This window comes from Prionailurus bengalensis, chromosome F2 (assembly GCF_016509475.1).
Source record: "Prionailurus bengalensis isolate Pbe53 chromosome F2, Fcat_Pben_1.1_paternal_pri, whole genome shotgun sequence".
NCBI classification, from domain to species: Eukaryota; Metazoa; Chordata; class Mammalia; order Carnivora; family Felidae; genus Prionailurus; species Prionailurus bengalensis.
In genome coordinates, this window is record NC_057353.1 from 9,655,889 (window position 1) to 9,678,177 (window position 22,289).

The 22,289-nt window shown below is 43.3% G+C and overlaps 1 protein-coding gene across 3 annotated transcripts in view; it reads left to right on the plus strand.

Moving 5' to 3' along the window:
- The window catches only part of FAM110B (family with sequence similarity 110 member B), a 145,975-nt gene that overhangs the window by 18,979 nt on the left and 104,707 nt on the right, over nucleotides 1–22,289 (plus strand). For all 3 annotated transcript variants that reach the window (XR_006300451.1, XM_043601118.1, XM_043601116.1), the window contains one exon: nucleotides 17,346–17,443. The gene's annotated coding sequence lies outside the window, so the exon portion shown is untranslated. The remainder of the gene's footprint in view (nucleotides 1–17,345; nucleotides 17,444–22,289) is intronic.

Here is a 22,289-nt window from a genome sequence, read left to right on the forward strand (position 1 = left end):
ATTTATCAAGTATTTTTTATTAAACATCTTTTTAAATGTTTATTTATTTTTGAGCCAAAGGGAGGCAGAGCATGAGCAGAGGTGGGAAGAGAGAGAGAGGGGAGGCACAGAATCCAAAGCAGGCTCAGGCTCTGAGCTGTCAGCACAGAGCCCGACGCCGGGCTTGCACTCACGGACCGTGAGATCATGACCTGAGCCGAAGTCGGACGCCCAACCGACTGAGCCACTCAGGCACCCCTATCAAGTATTTTTTAGTATGCCATTTTATCTCCTTGGCTGTTTAGCCAAGGTTTGTTTTTATTTTTTACTGGTTGTTCTAAGGATCCATCTATTTAATATTGAATTCATATTACAACTTTCAGTTTAATCTGAGAACCTTACAACAATACATTTCCATTTACCCTCTGCTGATCTGTTGTTATATATTTTGCTTCTACCTAAGTTATCAACCTCACAAGACAATAGTATGTTTTGCTTTGTAGCCAATTATCTTTTTTAAAAAAGGTAAAAAAAAAAAGAAAAAAGAAAAACCTTTAAAATATTTATACACACTTTTACCATGCCTACACTCTTTACTCCTTCTTGTAGATCAGAGTTCTTCTGTTTGGTGTCATTTGCCTTCAACCCGAAGAACTTCCTGCATCATTTCCTGTAATGTGGATCCGCTCGTGACAAATTCTGGCTTCTATTTCTCCTAATGAGAAACTGGCCGTCATTAATATCTTTGTATGTAATGTGTTTGTTCCCTCTTGCTATTGAGTTATTTGTTTGTTTATTATACCTTTGCTTTTTATGTTTAGCTTTCAGAAATTAGACCGTGATATGTCTAGGTATGGTTTTCTTTGTATTTTTCTGCTTTGGATTCATTGAGCATCTTGAGTTAGCGGTTTGATGTTTTTCAAATTTGGTACATTTCATTCACATTCCTTAAAATATTTTAAATACCATCATTCTCTCTCCTCTACTCATATTTTGGATTGTTTGATATTATTTCTCAAGTCATTGCTACTTAGTTCATTTTTTTTTCTTTCTCTTTTTCTCTGTTTAATTTGGAAAATATAAGATTACTGACTTGTTCTTTTGAAATGTCCAGTTAGCAGACCCATTCAATAAACGTCTTTTTTTCCAGATTTTCACTTTGTTAATTTTTTTTTAATCTCAGTATTATTAATATACCATGTTCTATTAGTTTCAGGTGTAGAATATAGTGATTCACAATTCTATACATTACTCAGTGCTCATCATAAGTGTACCATTTAATCCCCATCACCTATTTAACCCATCCCTCCTCCCTCTTCCCCTCTGATAACCATCAGTTTGTTTTCTGTATTTAAAAGTCTGTTTCTTGGTGTGTTTCTCACTTTTTTTTCTTTGCTCACTTGTTTTGTTACTGAAAGCCCACATACAAATGAAATCGTATGGTATTTGTCTTTCTCTGACTGATTTATTTCAATTAGCGCAGTACCCTCTAGATTCATCCATGTTGTTGCAGATGGCAAGATTGCACTCTTTTTTATGGCTGAATAATATTCCTTTGTGTGTGTGTGTGTGTGTGTGTGTGTGTGTGTGTATAAAACACATCTTCTTTATCCATTCGTCTATTGACGGACACTTGTGCTGTTTCCATAGTTTGGCTATTATAAATAATGCTGCTGTAAGCACAGGGGTGCACGTATCACTTTGAATTAAAAATTTTTTGTGTACCTTTTGGGTAAATACCCAGTAGTGCCGTGACCGGGTGGTAGAGTAGTTCCGTTTGCAATTTTTGAGGAAACTCCATATCGTTTTCCAGAGTAGCTGCACCAGTTTGCATCCCCCCTGGCAGTGCAGGAGGGTTCCTTTTTTTTCCCCATATCCTTGACAACACGTGTTGTTCCTTGTGTTGTTGATTTGAGTCATTCTGACAGGTGTGAGGCGATATGTCATTATAGTTGCGATTTGTGTTTTTCTGATCCTGAGTGATGTTGAGCATCTTTTCACGTGTCTGTTGGCCATCTGGATGTCTTCTTTGGAAAAGTGTCTATTCATGTCTTCTGCCCATGTCTTCACTGGATTATTTGCTTTTTGGGTGTTGAGTTTGTAAGTTCTTCATTAGATTTTGGATACTAACACTATCTATCCTGCATGTCATTTGCAAATATCTTCTCCCATTCCGTCGGTTGCCTTTTAGTTTTGTTGATTGTTTCCTTCACTGTGCAGAAACTTTTTATTTTGATGTAGTCCTGATAGCCCACCTTTGCGTTTATTTCCTTTGCCTCGGGAGATATCCCATCCAAGAAACTTTTTATTCAAATGCTGTATTTTTAGATTTTTATTTAGTTCTGTTTTAGAATTTCTATTCTGTACTAATGTATCTCAGATCTTCTCCCATTGTACACTTATTTTTCCGTATTTTCTTTTTTTTAACATTTATTTATTTTTGAGAGAGCCTGAGTGTGTGTGCTGCGGGTGGGGGAAGGGCAGACAGGGAGAGAGAATTCCAAGCAGGCTCCATGCTGTCAGCACAGAGCCTGATGTGGGGCTCGATCTCAGGAACATGAGATCATGACCTGAGCGGAAATCAGGAGTTGGATGCTTAGCCGACTGAGCCACCCAAGCACCCCTATTTTTCTATATATTCTTCAATATATTTTTTTTGTAGTTGTTTTAAAGTTCTTAACTACTTATTTCATTAATGGAGTTGTCTGTGTTTCTTTTCTTATTGACATGTGTTAATTCTTAATTATGGATCACATTTTCCTGTTTCTTTGTATATTTCATAATTTTAAAAATTGTACCCTAGGTGGTGTAAATAAAACAGGAAAGACTGAAGTATAATATTTTGTTTGGTTCAGATCTCAGAGCCTGCCTGCTCTTTCTTCATAATGGAGATTAGGGTGAGGAACTGAATATTCAGATCCCTCAGAATTTAGCTAAACTATGGGTTATATACTTTCAATTAAAATGAGTTCACCTGATACTCCTTTTTTTTATTATCTCAGCATTTCATCTGGGAGAGGCTTGGACTACCGTTTTAGATGTTTTGATTCCCCTTTGTCCTCAGAGATTGAAATACCATGAGAATGTATGGGCTCTGTGATTTCCCTTGGCTTTCTAGCGTCTTCACTGTTGCTCTCTTGTCTGCTTTTGCACAGGAGGGTATGGGGGGTAGATTGGAAGACTTACTAGGAAAGGTGATTTGCTGCTGCATTTTTGGTTCTTCCAGATTCCAGTCTGTCTGTCCTACTGGTTCGCACTGTCCTGTAACACTGGTCTCTGTCCGTGTTCCTGCCAGGTCAGGTCCGTCCGTGGACTGCTTCCTCCCCGCTCTTCAGACTAGCCAGGCTCAGCCTATGCAGACATGCACCCTAGGCTGGCTTTCAGCTTGCCTGTGAAGGGCTTGTTTCTTACTGAATGTGGGTCATCGAGGCTTCTGTGCATTTATTACCCTTTGCTGGACGCCCAGAAAAGTATATTTTTATTTGGTCCGGGTGAAATTTCTCGTTACCATGAGATCAAAGGCCTTTCTACGCGCTCTGTGTCGTAATTGGAAATGGAAGGCTCATTGTACACTTATTTGAAAGCAAATACCCAAAACTTTGAAATCCAACAGTGAGCTCCCTGGGTTCCGGTGGGGTTCGACCGGTGGAAAACACCGGCAGGTGGTTGGCGTGAGGTGATGTGGCGGGATTCTCACACAGAGAGAGTCGTGACGCTGAGGCTTTTTATCCAGGAGGCAACTTTTATTCATGCCGGCACCGCTCAGGTGGGTTTGTGCCCCAAGATCTGGGCGCCGCACATCACGTGGCGTAGTTTTTTAATACATTTTCTCTTTCTTTGTCTCCCGTATATGGTAACACATGTAAACATGCAGTCTGATTAAACAGGCTCAGTTGACAAGGTCATGAGGGATGTTGTCACGTAGGCGCGTAGCCAGGTTACCTTGGAAGTTTTCTCTCCCTTTTTTCTCCCTCCTTAGGGAGGGGACCCTACCACGGTGAAAGTGCTGAGTGACATTCTTCCACTTTTTCCTTTCTCCCAAGACGAAAATCTGGGACCTACGCAATTCTAATGAGCCAACCCTAGTTACCGGTAGCGGACAATAAAACACGATAGTCCGCAAGAGAATAAAAATAAAATCAAACGTTGTTCCCTGGCACTTGCTGTGAGGCAGACTTCTTTTCAGTCGTGAAACTGCCCGATCAAATGCAAGTTGGGAAGCAGGAAAAGTTAAAGAGGCGTACATAAAGTGAACCCAGAGCTGTCTTAGTCTGTTTGGGCTGCTGTAACAATCTACCAGAGACTGCGTAGCTTAAATAATGATCATTTGTTTCTAACAGCTCTGGAGGCAGGGAAGTCCAAGATCAAAGTGTGGGCAGATTCCGTGCGTCAGGAAGGCCCGTTTCTTGGCCCGTAGACAACTGTCTTGTCTTGTGTCCTCACAGGGCAGAAGGGGTCTCTTGTGTCTCTTTTGTAAGGGCACTAATCCCATTCAGGAGGGCTCCACCCTCATGACCTAACGACCCCCCCAGTGGTACTGCTTCCTAATACTATCGCAGTGGGTTCATTGCAATAACATTACTACCACTGAGGGTCCAACCATAAAGGATTATTTACTCTATTTCGGGTTTCAAGCCAGTGGTCGTAAATGTATTATCCTTTAACTCGGGACAACTCTGAGTAGAACGGAGATTTAAGTTGGGAATTGTTTGACTACAGAACATGCACCTTTAACCACTAAGCTATAAGTACTCCCTTATTTAACCACTTTTTAACCCTTGTTTAACTTATGTGGTGTATTATACCACATAATATACCCCCTCATTTTTTGGGGGGTGTTATATTTGTCTTATCCATTACTTTTTGATCAGTCGGTAGTATTTTTATCCAATACCTAGCTTTTTTTGCGAACATTGATTTGAGATGGATATAAAAGAATTCAAAGACTATGTTTCTGAAACATATAATTCGTTTGGCGAAGGCTTACATAAAATAGCCACATAGCCAGAAACTACTGCAAAAGATCATATAATAACTGCTATATTTGATGGAGCAAGCTGTATTTTTTATCGTGCAATTTAGTATTACCGTTAAGATCGCAAAATTGCCTTAAATGTGATGGAGCCATTAATTTGATGTTTACCAGTGGTGTCGCTCTTTCCTGGCCATTTATTTTGACACGAATTTTCCCAAAGCCCTAAAGCTAGGGCACAGCAGACATCAAAAATGAAACGTTCAGTCCCGGGTGTAACTGTACCCTGACTTATTTTACAGACACGCCAGGTGGCCTGGCTCGCACTCCCCACCCTCTCGATTGCCGGAAGCAGCCTTGAGAAGGGAGCCATGAGCAGCACTGAATGCTGGTCTTCCTGGATCCCACTAGTGCAGTCAGACTCTTGCTGTAATAAACACAGGGACTTCTATTGGGACCGTCCATCCGCAAGGGCCTCACTGGAGAGACTCGTCTGGCTCTGCACTTACATCCTAAGGGCAAAGACTTTCCCGGGTTACGTGTAGACGCAGGCTAAGGCATGGATGAACCTGGAAGACTTAGGCTATGCAAAATGAGCCAGTCACAAAAGGACAAATGCCAGTGAATCCCACTTACATGAGGTCCCTAGAGAATTCGTGGAGACAGAAAGAATGGTGGATGCTGAGTATTGGATGAGGGAACAGGACACAGAATTCACTCATTCATTAATTTGTATTTAATGGGTACAGAATGCCAGTTTTTCAAAGTGAAAAGAGTTCTGAGGATGGGTGGTGGTGATGATTGGACAAGAATAGGAATGTGTACTTAACGACACTGAGCTGTATGCTTAAAAATGGTTAAGATGGGGGGGCACCTGGGTGGCTCAGTCGGGTAAGCGTCCGACTCTTGGTTCGGCTCAGGTCACGATCTCACGGTTCATGGGTTCAAGCCCCACGTTGGGCTTTGCGCTGACAGCGTGCAGCCTGCTTGGGATTCTCCCTCTCTCCCTCTCTCTGCGCCTCCCCACTCGTGCTCACTCTCTCAAAATAACTAAACGTTTTAAAAAATGGTTAAAGATGCTAAGTTTTATGTTATGTGTATTATACCACTATTTAAGAAATGTAACGATATAAAACATGATGGAAAGTATGCATTTCGATGCTGATAAGAAAAAGAAGTGCCCAGTAGATTGTGTTACATTTTATTGACATCATGCCTAATTTTTATAGGATAGCAGAAAATGCCAGTGTTGATGTTGGCATTGTTCTATACTTGCTTATTAATGAGACAAATAGCTTTTTTAGAGAAAGCTAAAAGTAGAGATTCTTTGGCCTGAAATCATTGCCACCCACTCTGGAAAGTACTTGAAAGGGACTCTGGTGATACTTCTCACCTAGACAAAGGGCCCCAGACCTTGGCATTGTTAAACAGAGATTTGTCTCTTGAGGACCAAATAAAAAACAACAGTGTGGGAAAGCCGCTGTGCCTGCATGTTTGATGAACATAACTAGTGTGTGTGTGTGTGTGTGTGTGTGTGTGTGTGTGTGTGTGTGTGTCTTACAAACAGTTTAATTAATACTTAAGAGTCCCTGCAGTCCACATTGAATATATTATGAAGACTAATTGTTTTCAATTTATTATTTATTTTGAGAGAGAGAGAGAGAGCGTGTGAGCCAGGGAGGGGCAGAGAGACAGGGAGAGAAAGAATCCCAAACAGGCCCCATGCTGTCAGTGCAGAGCCCAAAGGGGGTCTCGAGCCCACGAACCATGAGATCATGACCTGTGCTGAAATCAAGAGTCAGATGCTTACCGGACTGAGCCACCCAGGCACCCCAGGGCACCCCTTCTTTGAAGGAAAAAAAAGGTGAGGGGAGACTCGAATCTGATCAACACCTTTTTTGGGATTGGGAGATGCCTTGTAGGATGGGAAATGGCCAGTTTATAATCATAGAAGAGAAAAGAATTTTGTTGACATAATGTTGTGGCCTGGTGAGGTTTTTTTAAGTACTATTACATAATTTTTATAATTTGGAGGGAGGTAGTGATTAATAGATACTGGGTCAAAAAGTGTAGCTTATAAAAGTAGAATTATCATATGCCCCAGATATTCTGCTTCTGGGTATACGCCCGAAAGAATGGAAAGCGGGGTCTCAGAGATATTTGTACACCCACGTTCACAGCGGTATCATTTACGGTAACTATAATGTACAAGCAACTCAAGTATCTGTCAGTGGATGAATGAATAAGCAACCTCTGGTATGTCCCTGGAAAGCCATACTATTCAGCCTTGAAAAGGAAGGAAATTCTGACACGGGCTACAATAGGGGTGACCCTTGAAGACATCACACTAAGTGAAGTAGGCCAATCGCAAAAGGACAGATACTGCCTGATTCCACTTATGTAAAATACTCAGAGCGGTCGAGATCATAGAGACAGAAAACAGTTGCCAGGGACGGGGCGGGCGGGGCGGGGGTGGGACCTGTTGTTTGATGGGTCCGGAGTTTATCCTACAAGATAAAAAGAGTCCTGTGGATGGATGGCGGTGACGATTGCACAACGTTAGGAATGTGTTTAAGAGCACTGAACTGTACACGTAAAAACCGTGTAAGGTGGTAAATTTTGTGTTGGGTATTTTGCCGCCACAGAAAATGAAAAAATAATAGCAATTTAAAGATCGGTCTCCAGAGACGATCGATGCTTTTTGGCGTAGGTTATATAGTAAGTTCTTCATTCCCATGTGTCTTCTTGAAAGAAGTCTTTTCCATAAGGTAGGTTAATAAGGGGTTTTGCACGGAAAATTTTGAGTAACTTACAAAACATACGTTTTCTACAACGGTTTCTGCTGGACAAAGAGGTACAGTGACTTTGGAAGGATGAATCTGACAAAAAAAGAATCTCTTCGTGTATTTTGGATTTAGGAAATCTCTGGTGGTGTACAAGTTCGAAAAATTTCAAGGAAGGAAGCTCCTGTATTCTTTCTTTCCCAAAGTAGCATGTTAGTCCTACAGAACGTATCAAAACTACCCTTGTTTATATTCACGTCCATGCCCGTAAATAACTTGTCCCACCCACACCTGCTGGCACACACAGCTACTTACATACACTGTCGGTTTTGTGATTTTGTTAATCTTTTCGAAATGAGATCTTTCAGGTACTGACAATCACCAAAACCCTGGAAAATGGTATTAGTAATTGGATCATAGCCAATCAGTTACGTCCTCGATTTTTTAAACATGGATTTGTATAATAAGCTCTGTGTTGGGTGTTACAAAATGAACTTTGGAAATGTGCAGCGTTCTTTCTAAAAAAATGTGTTGTTTGGAACCAGGTGCATTTATCCTTAGGATACACTTGTGACACGGATATTGTAGTAAGCACTTGAGGGGTTTTCCATGATGACATTTTTCAGAAATTTCTGTCTTGACTCTAACCTTTCTTTTCCCAAATGGGTTTTGCTAGTAAGTGTTACTGTTTATAGAGAATCAGTGAGCAAAAGTGATGGGATACATTTGAGTGAATTTCATGAAACTTTTAAGTGTGCTTTTTCTTTTTTTGTCAAGCCTAGGGAAATATAGGTATCTGTTTAAACTTAGTGCAGTTAAATTAATTATTGGAATACATAAAAAGCCTCTTTTTCAGGTGCTTAGGTGGCTCAGTCGGTTGAGCATCTGACTTCACCTCAGGTCATGGTCTCATGGTTCGTGAGTTCAAGACCCACATTGGGCTCTCTGCTGTCTTCCCAGAGCCTGCTTCAGATCCTCTGTTCCCCTCTCTCTCTGCCTCTTTCCCCCCCCCCTCAAAAATAAATAAACATTTTTTAAAAGCCTCTTTTTAAACTGTCTTCACAGCATGTGAGGAGTATTATGTCAGGTGATTATGGTCTTGTTGGTTTGAACCTCCAGAAGATTCTTCAGTGGTATAATCCTGTCTTTTTGGGAAAAAAAGGTAATTTTCTAGGCTTAGAAATCAGTGATTCATAATCCAGTGACTCCTAGGTGCCTGGCAATTTTACACATTTTGTTGAGACATCTTATTGCGAAGTAGGCAGTATTTCCATTCGTTAAGGGAAAACCAGGCAGGACGAGGCGGCTGAGACATCGGCATTTAGTGAGTATTTGCCATGTACTGGTTCCTTCATTACCTCCTTTATGATACACTGGCACATCGTCCTCACAATGGCCCTTCGAGGTAAGGGCTATAATTATCTTCATTTTATAGACTACGAAACCTGGGCTGTAAGAGGTCAAGTTAGTTACTCAAAGTCACTTAGTTGGTGAAGGCGTGGAAGCAGGATTTGCGCCCAGCTGACTTTGCAACAGCCGAGCGCGTCCATTGGGTAATCATTTTGGTTCTAATATTCTATCCCAACTAGGGCTGCTTGGATTCTTTAGAAAAATGCCCACGTGTCTTCTGTAGCTCCAGGACGATAGCATTTGTCTGGGCTTCCTCTGTGTCTCCTGCGTAACCCAAGTTGATACACTGCTCATGGGTATAAGGGCAGACGGGACATACAGAACTGGGCTACCTTGGAATCCCTGACTCGTCGAAAATACCTATAAAGTGTCACAACCTGGGCAAAATCCTAGGGATTAGGATAACCAGGCAGGGGGTTTAAGGTTTAGCAGGGAGATGCAGCCATAACTAATCTTTGTATACGGGTGAGCGTTTTCCTGGAGACCAGTAAGCCGCCGTGGGCATGGAGCGGGGGGGAACGTGGTAAAGCATGGAATTCTTCTCGCAAGAGGGCTGGGACGGACTCTGTGAAGGCCGTGGGGGCCGAAGGCTCCAGACACACATCAGGAGGTGTGGGGTATTTCAGACCGCGAGTGGCACGTACACGGTGAAGGCAAGAAAAAGTGTGGCCCTGTGATCATGTTCCGCAGTGATTCAAAACTGCTGGACACAGCGTATGAGGGAGAGTGACAGAGAGGCGAAATTGATAGGGGGCCCTGTCTGCCAGCCTGCGGGGTGTTGGGCCCGGATCCTGGAGTGATCAGTGACCGAGAGCCCCTGAAAGAGCACAAGCATTGTGGGCACGGGGGTGGGTGGGGGCACACGGTCCTAAAAGGATACGAGAAAGATTGATTTGGCCACCGCACGGAAGCTTGACAATCTGGGCGTTGAGAGACGGGCTGTGGGATGACAGGTAGCATGTTACCATGAAGTCTTAGAAATAGAACGTGGCTGAATTCTCGGCTCAGTAAACTTGTGCTGCCAAGTCTCCCTACGTCACGAGGCAGCGTCTTCAAATTTGACATTGTTCAGGCGTGGGCAGGGGCGGGGTGGGGAAAATGGGTGATGGGCACGGAGGCACTTGTCGGGATGCGCGCTGGGTGTTGGATGTAAGGGATGAATCACTGGGTTCCGCTCCTGAAGCCAGGGCCACACGGTATGTTAACTGACTTGAATTTAAATAAATACATAAAAAAAAAAAAAGACGACGTCGCGATTGCTCATTGATGCTATGTTGATATCACGAGCTACCTTTGCTCCTCTAACTCCTGCCATTCAGAATAGTGTCTCCTCCTTCCTACGTTCCACCCCCCACTCCCCTAGTTGATTGAAATGTATTTCTTGGGCCTTTTCCTATCTGCCCATGTTTCAGTGTGTCAAGGTCCGACAGTATCCAACACCCCGATCAGCCTGGGTTGTATAGGAGGCACGGGGTAATTCCAGGCTCATACATCATCTTGGGCACTTAGCGGTGGGCGGATGGCAACATGCAGAAGGTTCGGGCACCTAAGCTGGACTTCAGAATGAGACTTGTAATGCGTACGTCCAGAGCGTAATAGAGCATTACCCTTCCACCTGTATGGTTGATGCAGTTAGAGCAGAGTAGTACTTCTGTGTATTTGTTTTCATTTTTCAAAAAATTTTTTAACATTTATTTATTTATTTCTGAGAGAGAGACACACACAGCACAGCGGGGGAGGGGCAGAGAGAGAGAGGGAGACACGGAATCCGAAACGGGCTCCAGGCTCCGAGCCGTCAGCCCAGAGCCCGACGCGGGGCTTGAACCCACGAACCGGGACATCATGACCTGAGCGGAAGCCGGACGCTCAACCGACTGAGCCACCCAGGCGCCCCTACTTGTGTGTATTTGTTTTCAGTGTGATACTTTTGTTAGTTCAGCCTGTAATTTTACCAGTATTTTATGTATATGTAACACTTGAGTGATAAACTCAAGCTCATAGGTCTTTTTCAGATTAATTACTTTATCACTCCTAACCGCAGAGTGTGTTACTTACATTTTTTCGTTGATAAACTTAGGAGGGCAAGGGCTCTTTCTTACTTAATCTTGGTGTCTTTTTCCATCTAGTTACCAACACGTGGCAGCCCCTCGGGGAATATTTGCTAAATGAATGCAATTTTCCCTTATATCTGACACTAACGCTATAAAATTATCCCATTTTTATACATGTAGAATCACTGTTATGTAATATTGTAGCCATTTTTAACCTCTGAATCAGCTATAATTTTGATAAGCCTACCTTGCATCCTTATTTACATCATAGATAAGCTTGTCCAGTAGACCAGCTCAGAGCCTTGTGGATGCTTAAAAAGTGTTTCCCAATTAACCTATCAAAGAGTTTTAAATAATAATTTGGGAGTTGATTTACAATCTGACCCATATTTCTTCACATTTCCATACTTGTTGGGTTTTTTTTGTCTCTGCATTTATTGATAATTCTTCAATCTCCTATGTATTACCCCACATGGATCATCAGTAGTTTTAGGAAGATTATCCGCTTACAATGAGGGGGAGTTTATTTTAGATTAAATATTATTAGCTCATTTTTTTGGAAATCTGTTATAAGGCTACAACCTATCGGAAGTTGTAGAAAAATGGAAGAATTTAGTTTCCCTGTCAGCAATTTGACTATTGGTTTTTTTTTCTTTTTCTTTTTTGGTGGTCTCTAGGTACTTACCCATCATTGATTGCTATAATCTTTATTAAGTATTGGAAGATGTTGGGGCGCCTGGGTGGCTCAGTCAGTTGAGTGTCTGGCTCTTGATTTCGAAAGCCTCAGGTCATGATCTCACGCTTCGTGAGTTCGAGCCCCACATCAGGCTCACACTGACAGTGCAGAGCCTGCTTGGGATTCTCTCTGTTTTCCTCTCTCTCTCAAAATAAATAAATAAACTTAAAAAAATAAAGTATTGGAAAATGTTGAGTACATTTTTAGGTTTTATTAATGAGATTGCTGATTTTCAAGTTAAATGACGGTGGCACTGAGTTTTGTTTGTTCTTAATCAGGTTTGTTTAGTTATACTGTGTATGCAATTAAGTTCACTGATTTTAAGGGTATAATTCAGTGAATTTTCACAAATATGCCCGATCGAGGCACCTGGGTGGGTGGCTCACTTGGCTGAGCGTCCAGCTCAGGTCATGATCTCTTGGTTCATGAGTTCAAGCCCCACATCAGGTTCACTGTTCTCTGCGCAGAGCCCGCTTCAGATCCTCTGTCCCTCTCTCTTTCCCCATCCCCCACTTGCACTTGCTCAAAAATAAATAAAACATTAAAAAAATTAAAAAACAACAACAACAAATGTGCACGATCATGTAGCAGTACTCCTACCATGACAGATCATTTCCTTCCCCCCGCCCCCAGCATGTTCTATCATCCCTCTCTGCATTCACCCCTTCTCCCCACACCCTGGCCCCTGGCAATAATTGATCTGCTTTCCTTGCTAGAGTTTTGCCTTCCAAAAAAAGTCTATGTAAATGGATTTATGCATATGGTCTCTTGTGTTTGGCTTCTTAGTATAACGTTTTTGAGACTGACTTACGTTATCGTATGCATCAGTAATTCTTTTCTTTTTATGACTGAGTTGTGTTCCTTTGTGTACTACACCATAATTTGTTTCCTTCTTTATCAGTTGGTGGACATTTGCATTCTTTCAAGTTTGGGGCTATTATGAATAAGGCTACTCTCCGCATTCTTGTGTAAGTCTTCAGCATTTGGGTCTTTAAATTTCTCTTGGGCAGATGCCTCAGAGTGGAATTGCTGGGTCATCTGGTGTGTGTTTCACTTTATAGGAAACTGCCCAATTATTTTTCAAAGTGCCTGTAACGTGTTGAATTTTCTGCCAACAGGTGTAAAAGGATCCCAGTTGCTCCGTTTCCTTGCAAACACCTGGTATTTTTGCTGTTTTAAAAGTTGGTCATTCTTGTGAGTTTCTAGTGGTATCTCATTAAGGTTTTGCTTTGCATTTTCCTGCTGACTATATTGAAGCTTTCTTCTTGTGCTCACTTGGCATTTGTTTATTTTCTTCGTTGAAGGTGTTTAAATCTTGGGGCACGGGGGTGGCTCAGTCGGTTGGGCGGCCGACTTCGGCTCAGGTCATGATCTCACGGTCCGTGAGTTCGAGCCCCGCGTCGGGCTCTGTGCTGACGGCTCGGAGCCTGGAGCCTGTTTCGGATTCTGTGTCTCCCTCTCTCTGACCCTCCCCCGTTCATGCTCTGTCTCTCTCTGTCTCAAAAATAAATAAACGTTAAAAAAAAAAAAATTAAATCTTGTCTTCCCCCCCGCCCCCGCCCAGTGGGGTCTTTTGTCTGGCATTGGGTTTTAATACCATTAACGAGTTATTCCGAAGAGATACAAGGAAGGTATTTTGTTGCTGACTTATTTTCAAGAAGGGAATTCCTTTCAGTGGGTATTTTGTTTCCTGCACCATTTTAAAAATTTTTTTTATTTTTTATTTTTATTTTTATTTTTATTTTTATTTTTTATTTATTTATTTATTTATTTATTTATTTATTTATTTATTTATTTTTTGCTGCTGTTGTGGGCATGACCAGAGGGATTCATCTGTTATCTGTTGGTTTCTTTTCATGTATCTCACCCTGCTTCCTGACCCTTGAACAATGCAGGGGTTATTAGGGTGCTGAACCCCCACCATGCAGTCAAAAATCCACATCCAGTTTTTAACTCCCTCCAAAACTTAACTGCTAACAGCCTAGTATTTATTTTTATTTTCTTTAAGTTGATTTCTTTATTTTGGGAGAGAGAGACACAGAGAGGCAGCAGGGGAGGGGTAGAGAGAGGGAGAGAGAGAATCCCAAGCACTCTCTGCTCTGTCAGCACAGAAGCCAAGTAGCGCATGGGGCCCGATCGCATCAACCACAAGATCGTGACCTGAGCTGCCATCGAGAGAGAGTCAGGCGCTTAACCGACTGAGCCCCCCCCCCCTTAACTGCTAACAGCCTCCTATGGACCAGAAGCCTGACTGGTAACACAAAATTGGACACGTATTTTCTAGGTCATATGTTTTATAGAGAAAACAGAATGTTATTAAGATCCTAAGGAAGAGAAAATGCATTTACAGTACTGTACCCCATTTCTCGGGAAAAGCTTGCGTATAAGTGGACCCTCACTGTTCAAACCCATGTTGGTCAAGGGTCAGCTGTACTGCTTACTAAACCTGTCAACTCGTTCTCTGAGAAAACCCACGTGGTTTTATTAGCTCCCCCGCCAAACACACATACCTACGTATACACTGATCGTGTGCAAACCTTGCCTCACCTAGACGCCTCTATGAAAGCCCGCTTAATTATTCCCCTCATCAGCCAACAGTAGGCAAGGACAGCCTCTCATGCTTTTTGGTTCCCTTGTACCTGGCACTCGGCGCAGAGTAAATAACTGAGGAGGCGACAGATGACTGCTGATGGTAATAAGTTGCTGGTCTAGGTAAATTAAGTGCTCTTGAGTGATTCCAGAGTTTTGGAGAATAAGAGTTCTGTCTGAACTGATGGATCTAGAAGTAAATTATCTTATCTTACTTTAAAAACTGCTTATATAAGCTTTTACTGTAGAATACCTACATTTTGCTTGCTAGCTCTCTATAAAATCTTCTTGAAAATGTGCTGTAGCAAAGCTATGATTATGATTTGACTGTGAATAAGAGAGGGAAATTCTATTTTTAGAGTAGACGTATCTAGGTTAGAAAACCTAAGAGTATCCCAAATTTTATTTGGGACTTCTCCTGGGCATTTGTGGCTTAATCTAGCTTTATCAGTGGAGCAAAGGGCAGAGTATGTTTTTGATCATTTTGAGTAGCGTTTCATATTAATGTAAAGTTAAGTTGACGTTTCAAGTGGTGTTCATGCTGTGTAGAGTCATGGGTGTGTAAGAAATAGATGAAAATGTGAGCTCTGAAGAATTTATTTATAGGAATTAAAGATCAGTGAGGATCTAATAGAGCACTGGATTGGCACCTATGAAATCTGAGATAGAGGACCAGGTGAGCTGTGTGACTTTGGAGAGGTCACTTGACCACTCTGGGCTTTCATTTCCTCAGATGTGAAACGAACGGATTCGAGCAGATGACCATACAACGGTCTTAGCTTTAAAATACATGCTGTGAATTATTTTTTATGAGGATGATTTCGATGTCACGTGGCAACTTTGAAGACAAATCCAATCCTGAAATTCATTTACAGTGTTACTCTCCACCCCGATCCGAGGTGTGACTTTTGACATCTCTCAATCATTAGAGTAAGGTTGACCTCTTTGTTGTCTTCTCTCTTCAAAAGTGTGAGAAAGAGAAAGCGAAAGTAATGATAAAGGTGAAAAGGAATTTGTGATACGATTTAGGGCAAAACAAAAAAATTGTAGTTGGAAAATAGTAAAATGTAAAACTTTTTACTTTGTTATTATGAGTCACCATCAATCCCAAATACCTCTGGGCCCAATTTAATAAAAATTTCCCTAATGCTTTGTCAAAGGTGTATGATTTTATTCATTTGAATTCTGGAATCATATACTTCAGCAGGCAAATAAAGGCTTTTTTTTTTTTAAATTTTTTTAAACATTTATTCATTTTTGAGAGACAGAGACAGAGTGTGAGTGGGAGAGGGGTAGAGATAGAGAGAGGGAAACACAGAATCCGAAGCAGGCTCCAGGCTCCGAGCTGTCAGCCCAGAGCCCGACGCGGGGCCCGAACTCACGGACCGTGAGATCGTGACCTGAGCTGTAGTCGGACGCTCAACGGACTGAGCCACCCAGGCACCACCAAAAAAAGTCTTAAGTTGCAGTTAGCAAACAATTAAACAGAAATGTAGAACTTGGAGTTCATATTTCTCTTCTGATCTGGTACTAATTTTTACTTTAGGTTCTTGTTGAACCTTGTTAGATACAGGCACAGGGAAAGTAGATTGTTTTGAAAGTTTTAACTGTGAGTGTGGGAAGTGTCAGTCTGAGTTGTTATTTAAATAGACATTTTCAGGCTTGCTTTCTATTTTTTTTTTTTTAAAGCTATGCAAAATCTAGGTCAAGATCTGCAGCCTTGCTAATAAACTTCTGGCTTATCGTTCATTACGCATCACTCCAGAAAGGAGATAATGATGGTTGGGAAAGTTGGCATTGACCTTAATGAAGTGGTTAAAATTTTTACTATTGCTTACTCCTATATCCATGCAAAATATACAGTAGATCTCCATAAAAAAGATAACTTGTTACGGTCAGTGCATTTTCCTTCCTGTCTGTAGCTCCCACTTTCACGTAAACAAAGATCTAGTTATTTGGATTGATGATACACAAGGAGAACAGGTACAAGAGGAGAAGACGTTTACATTTCCCACCGCGGTATTTTCTTTTGAGTTGCCGGATGTTTAGATAACAAGCACTTTCATGATCGATGCAAGTATATCCAAGTATAATAAGAGCATTTATGTGTCAGACAGATATACGGATTGGACTCTCCATCTCTTTCCCCCTTTGTGAACCGGAATCACGTTGTTTCTGGGCCTGAGTGCACGCCTGGTCAATGTTAATGGTTTCCTTCCTAAAAATGAAACATTGTGTGCTCACAGTTTGGGACGTCGTTGCCTCCAAGGTCTGTCCTGGCTCCAAGAGAAAGAAGCCCGGGGACAACGAGGCATGTGTGTGTGTGTGTGTGAGCTCATGCTTAACTGCATTCGGAGAATGGGACGAGCAGTGTGGCCCGTTTCGTAATATCTTATTCCCTTCCAAACGTTAACCAAGTTCCTCCAGCGTAGCTGTTTCCTTTCCCAGTGATACAGTTGTTGGTGAAGAAGCTCCCTCGTTTCCTGCGTGGTTTCCCCCGTGGGGGCCTTGAGTTTGGAGTGCCATAAAGCCACCTGGGTGGGGGCTCCAGGCAGATGGCAGTACACAGGCTCCTTGTTGGGTTTGTTTTCCAATGAACTCCCAAACGCAGCACCCTCCCCCCCCCCCCCCCCATGCTTGAAATTTGTTAGAGCAACTGCATTTGAAAGAGGCTTTGGGCTCCATTTTCCCCGGGGATGTTAGGAAATACACTGTCTCCGTTATTCAGTGAAAATCGGTCTTTTTTTTTTTTTTTTTTTAAGGATACTTGAAAAGTTAATCACTTATATCCTCCAGAATCATTTTTGTGTGTCTTTTTCCCTTAGAAATCCCCAGTTGGGCATCCAGAGCGCCTACCCTGTTCTTTCTGCATCTTGAATCGAGCGTTAACAGGACACTCTAAGGTCTGAAGGGGAAATAGAAGGTAATTAAAACTTTTCTTACTAAATTGATGTGTAACCCTGATGACCGTAAAGTAAATACAACCTTTTATTTGTTGAGCAGAATTTAGGTGTTTTCTTCCACCACTTGCCCCCCCCCACCGCCCCCACCTTTCCATTCTGATTTACTTTCCCTTCCTCTCTTCTGTTCCCTCCTTCGCTGTTCCTGTCTCTTTTCTCCCTTTCCCCTCCTTCCTCCTTCCCCCCTCCTCCTTCTCACCCCGCCCCCCCTCTTCTTTGCATGCATTCATCCAGCAGACCTTTGTGACGTCTGTCCCGTGGTGCAGCTCACTGTCCTGAGCCCGCCCATGCCATCCTGTCTTTCTTGCCCTGGGGGAGTGGAGGGGTTGCCAGAAAGCCCCTCTTGGGACCTGCTGCCCACCGGAGCACCGTGTCTGCTGGTCTCTGCTCCTGCCCCTGGCTGTCACTGTCCTCATCGTCCCTGAAACCCATGGGCTCTCCCCGACCTTTTTGAAGCTGCCTGGGCGTTTACCTGCAGGGGCTTTTCCGTGAATTCTGTGGCTATTTCAACTCCCCAGTTTGGACTGTCAGGATCGCAGTCGCTCACGGGGTAAGTAAAGAAAGGCGCCGCGGTGTGCTGGCCCCTGACTGGTGAATTTGTAAGTGTGCTCGCTCGGTGTGAGATTCGGCATCTTTTTCCGAGCCACTAACATGACACAGAGATTGCACGAAAATGAAATGTTACAGGTCTGCAACACAGGATGTGACCGTCTGCACTCATGCCCCTCCCTAGCGATAATACTGCCTAAATGGAGGTGCGAACATGTTAATTCCTTTCCTCTCCACGCATGGACTCGTGTGGCTAATAAAGACAGTCAGTAATAAGTGCCCTGAACCAGTTGGCAAAACTGTCAGGGGACAAAGTGGTTTCGTATTTTCTGTGCAATATCGCACCTTTATTTATTTCGCGTTCCTGGTAACTGCCAAGTTGAACGGGCAATTTCTGTCCGGGGGGGGGGGGGGGCAGGGGGTGGCCGCTGGGGCTCCCACGTGCCTGGTTCATGTTCATGTTTTGTAGTACACGGTAGTCAGGCTACTACTGAGGCCACAGGGTGTCAGGAATGCGTCAGTCGCTGCGGTATTCCCTAGGGAACCTGGGCCTTGGACGCTCGGTGGGAATGGGGAGCTTCTCCCTGAACTGGAAACCTTTTCAAGCGTGATTCTTGGGACGTGAGTCTCCTCTCTTCACAGTGCCTCTGTCTGTCCTCGGGTTGACGGTTGTGAAGTTAGTCAGTCCCCCCTGGAACCCCCTCCCCACTACATCCAAAAATAATTTGCCATGATTCCGAAAGCCCTTATTCCGTCACTTCCCCAGCTGCTGGTTTCCCTGCACTGTTAGCTGGTGAGGCAGGTCCCTGACTTGTTAAGCTCAGTAACTGAGAGCCTAGTGTGGCTGGGCACATAGCCGTTGGTGACCACTGAAGGGACATAGGGCATCTGTGCAGGGCTCTTTATTCTGGGATGCCTTGTGCTCTGGGCAGTTAGAAGCCCTGGCCTTTGGGTCACATGTGCCAGCTATGAGGCCAGATTTCAGTTTCCTCCTTGCGAGTTTCCTCAGGGAAACTTGGGGGGTGGGCGTGCCCAGCCAGATTTATGAGTTGGCTTGTGGATTAGGGTGTTCGGCTGTGGCCGCACCAACCCTGCCCTTTCCGGTCTGCTCTTATAGCCCTTATCATAGGTGGCGTGGAGGGCAGGCATGGGAGAGCCAGGTTCTTCGGGGTTGGTAAATAAGGTCGTGGCTTCGGCGTTCAGCACATCTGGGTCAGCACCTGGGCTCTGCCACATGGTGGATGTGATGTTGGGAGAGCTCTTGGCTTGGTGCCCCAGTTTCTTCATCTGTCAAGTCCGGATGATAGTAGTGCTGTATCATAGGATTATCGTGAGCCTTCAGTGAGTGATTATTGAGTTGCAACGTAGACGGGCTCATGGGGAATGCTTAGTAGCTATTTGTTGCCATCACCTTCTGCAGAGTGGAGATAGTAATGTTTCCCTCTTCTGGTTACTCTACCCATTAAATGAGGTGGTCATATACAGGCGGCCTTTGAACAACACGGTTTGAACCGTGTGGGTCCACCTCTATGCGGATTTTTTCAATAGATCTACGTACCGTGTCGCAAATGTGTAATCTCTTCCGTATGCTTTTCTTAACATGTTCTTTCCTCTAGCTTCCTTTATTGTAAGAATACAGTCGATAATACACATAACATCCAAAATATAGTCGATCGATATTTTTATGTCACCGGTAAGGCCTCCAGTCTCCGGTGGGCCATCCGTAGGTAAGTTTGGGGGGAGACAGAAGCTATATGTGGATTTTTGACTGCTCAGAGATTGGTGCCCCAACCCCACGTTGTTCAAGCATCAGCGGTAAAATACATCGTGCCAGGCACGTAAATGCACTCAACATATGGTCTCCCTCAGTGGTGCTGGTCAAAATGACAATAGCATTGTCACAGTAAGTGTGTACAGAATGGGACAGAGACTGTGACTCTGAACGCTAGCTGATACGTAAAGTAGCAGGCAAGAACAGCTACAAGTTCAGTTTGGCGACCACACAGTATGTATGTACTGACAACTTGACATTGTTTAAAATCTCATCATTAGCTGGTTAAACCATTGTCTACACTTTGGACACAAAAGTTAACTCAAAAAGGCTTTGTTAACTATTGGAGCGAATAGTTGAGAATTATATACCCCGCTCATCTTTTGATTCTTATTAGTGTCTAAGTTTTTAAATATGAAGGACAGCCTTTTCTTGAATTTTTACAAAATTTTTAAACTACCTTAAGAATAAATGATATTAGCTCTTGAACAATGTTAGAATCCATCAGCCTGTCCACACATGTCTTTGATCATATTTATAGATGTGTCGATGTTTTGGTCTCTCTCATTAGACACGGCCTTTCCTTCGTCATTCTTAAGTATACTGAAATATTACCACCCATATTATGTGGTTGTTCCAAAACTTTATAAAAGGGGAAGCAAACTGAACTCTAATAACATTTGATTCTACTAGACCTAAATTAAATGGGGCTTAATTTTAGAAGAATCTTTGACATCTTTTTCCTATACTTGGAACCAAAGCACATTTGAATCCTTGGTGTATTAGAGAATTTCTTACCACTTTTTTTATGTGTTTGCTTTGGGTACACCTGAGACAAATGGCATTCCATGGCTTAAGAACATCAGTTAAAGGACAGAGTATATGATTCGAGTGCCCGTGAGTGACCTTAGGATGTGAATGTTGTTGAGCCCTTCTGGCGATAGAGGCCTGTCGTGTTTTCTTTGCACCTGTGCTTGGCAACGGGCATGCTCGGTGAAGCTGGGAACTGAATTAAAAACACAGCAGCAAAGGCAATTGGAGAACTGAAAATGCCTTTGTTAGGATACTGAGAATCTGATGACTTTTCAACTTTGCCTTTCATCTTACCATAATCGAGTTTAAAGTAGAAATCAAGACCCTGTAGCGGGGGTGATACTTTGGGTGTATTTGAAAGGAGTTTTTTGCTCTGTCCTAAGTTTAGGATGCTGATGGGCCGGGGTCCACCTCCTCCTTCCTTCTGCCTTCCCTTCCTGCCGCCTGTGTCTCTCCCTGCCCCCCCCACTCCTTCCCTATCTACCCTCCTGCCCCTCCCCCCCACCCACCTCCTGCCTGTTCTTGAGATGGACCTTAAACAAGCCCCTGTCTGTCCCTGCTCTCGTGTTCCCTGTGCAGTGGCCTGGGTGTCGTCTTCAGAGGTCCTGGTAAGAGTTCAAACCAACAGCAGCGAGCAGCCTCGAGCAGTAACGCCACCACCCCATTCTGCTGTGACTTGTATTCTGGTGGGCAGCCCCCCTTCATTACTTAAACACCTGAGGGAGCCGTCCGCCTCTCTGTTAGAATCCGTGGCGGTACGTCTGTGCTCTTGAGTTAACATCCGCCTCTTAGAGCGGTTTTGTCGGCGTCCTTTGCTACCTCATCCCTCAGCTAATTTGGGAAGGAAGCATTCTGCTTCTATTAACATCACTGTTTTCTGGCAGAGAACAGTATTATGGTTGCGTTTCACAGGAAAGACCCAGGCTCAGCCAGAAGTGTTAAGTTCTGTTTGGAATCAGACTTATTCTCTTATCTGCCAGTGTGTGTTCTTCATGATAGAAATCTAGCACTGTGGGGGCACCTGGGTGGCTCAGCCGGTTAAGTATCCAACTCTTGATTTTGGCTCAGGTCATGATCTCACAGTTCACGCAACCAAGCTCTGCATTGGGCTCTGCGCGTGGGCTCTGGGCGTGACCGTGCGGAGCTTGCTTGGGGTTCTCTCTCTCTCTCCTTCTCTCTCAGCCCCTCCCCTGCATGCACTCTCCTCTCTCTCTTTCTCTCTCTCTCTCTCTCTCTCTCTCTCAAAATAAATAAACGTTTACAAAAAAAGAAAAAAAGAAAGAAAGAAAGAGACCCGATACGGTGACTCCTGAACTGGCTTAGTATTCCCAGCAATAGACATTAATCTCTTTTCATTTTGAGTTTTAAAAGTTTTTGTATTTGACCATAAGTTGGCACGCAATCGTTATGATCTTTTTCTGTTGGAGATGTGCACAACTTGACAAATTCGACTTTGTTACGTGTTTGCACATAGGTTATGGTTTGCCCTGAGATTAAACAAGTAAAAAGAGTGTGGCTACTCCTCAAAATTTGTAGCAGTGACCAGTGAAAGTTTCTGGAAACCAGGGAATAGTCTAGTTGCTATTCTGAACGGGATGTTAGTGAGTCCCTCCTATCTGTCCCCTCTACCCTGGGATCACCTGGGCTTTAAACTCTCACGGAGACTTGTTTGCTTT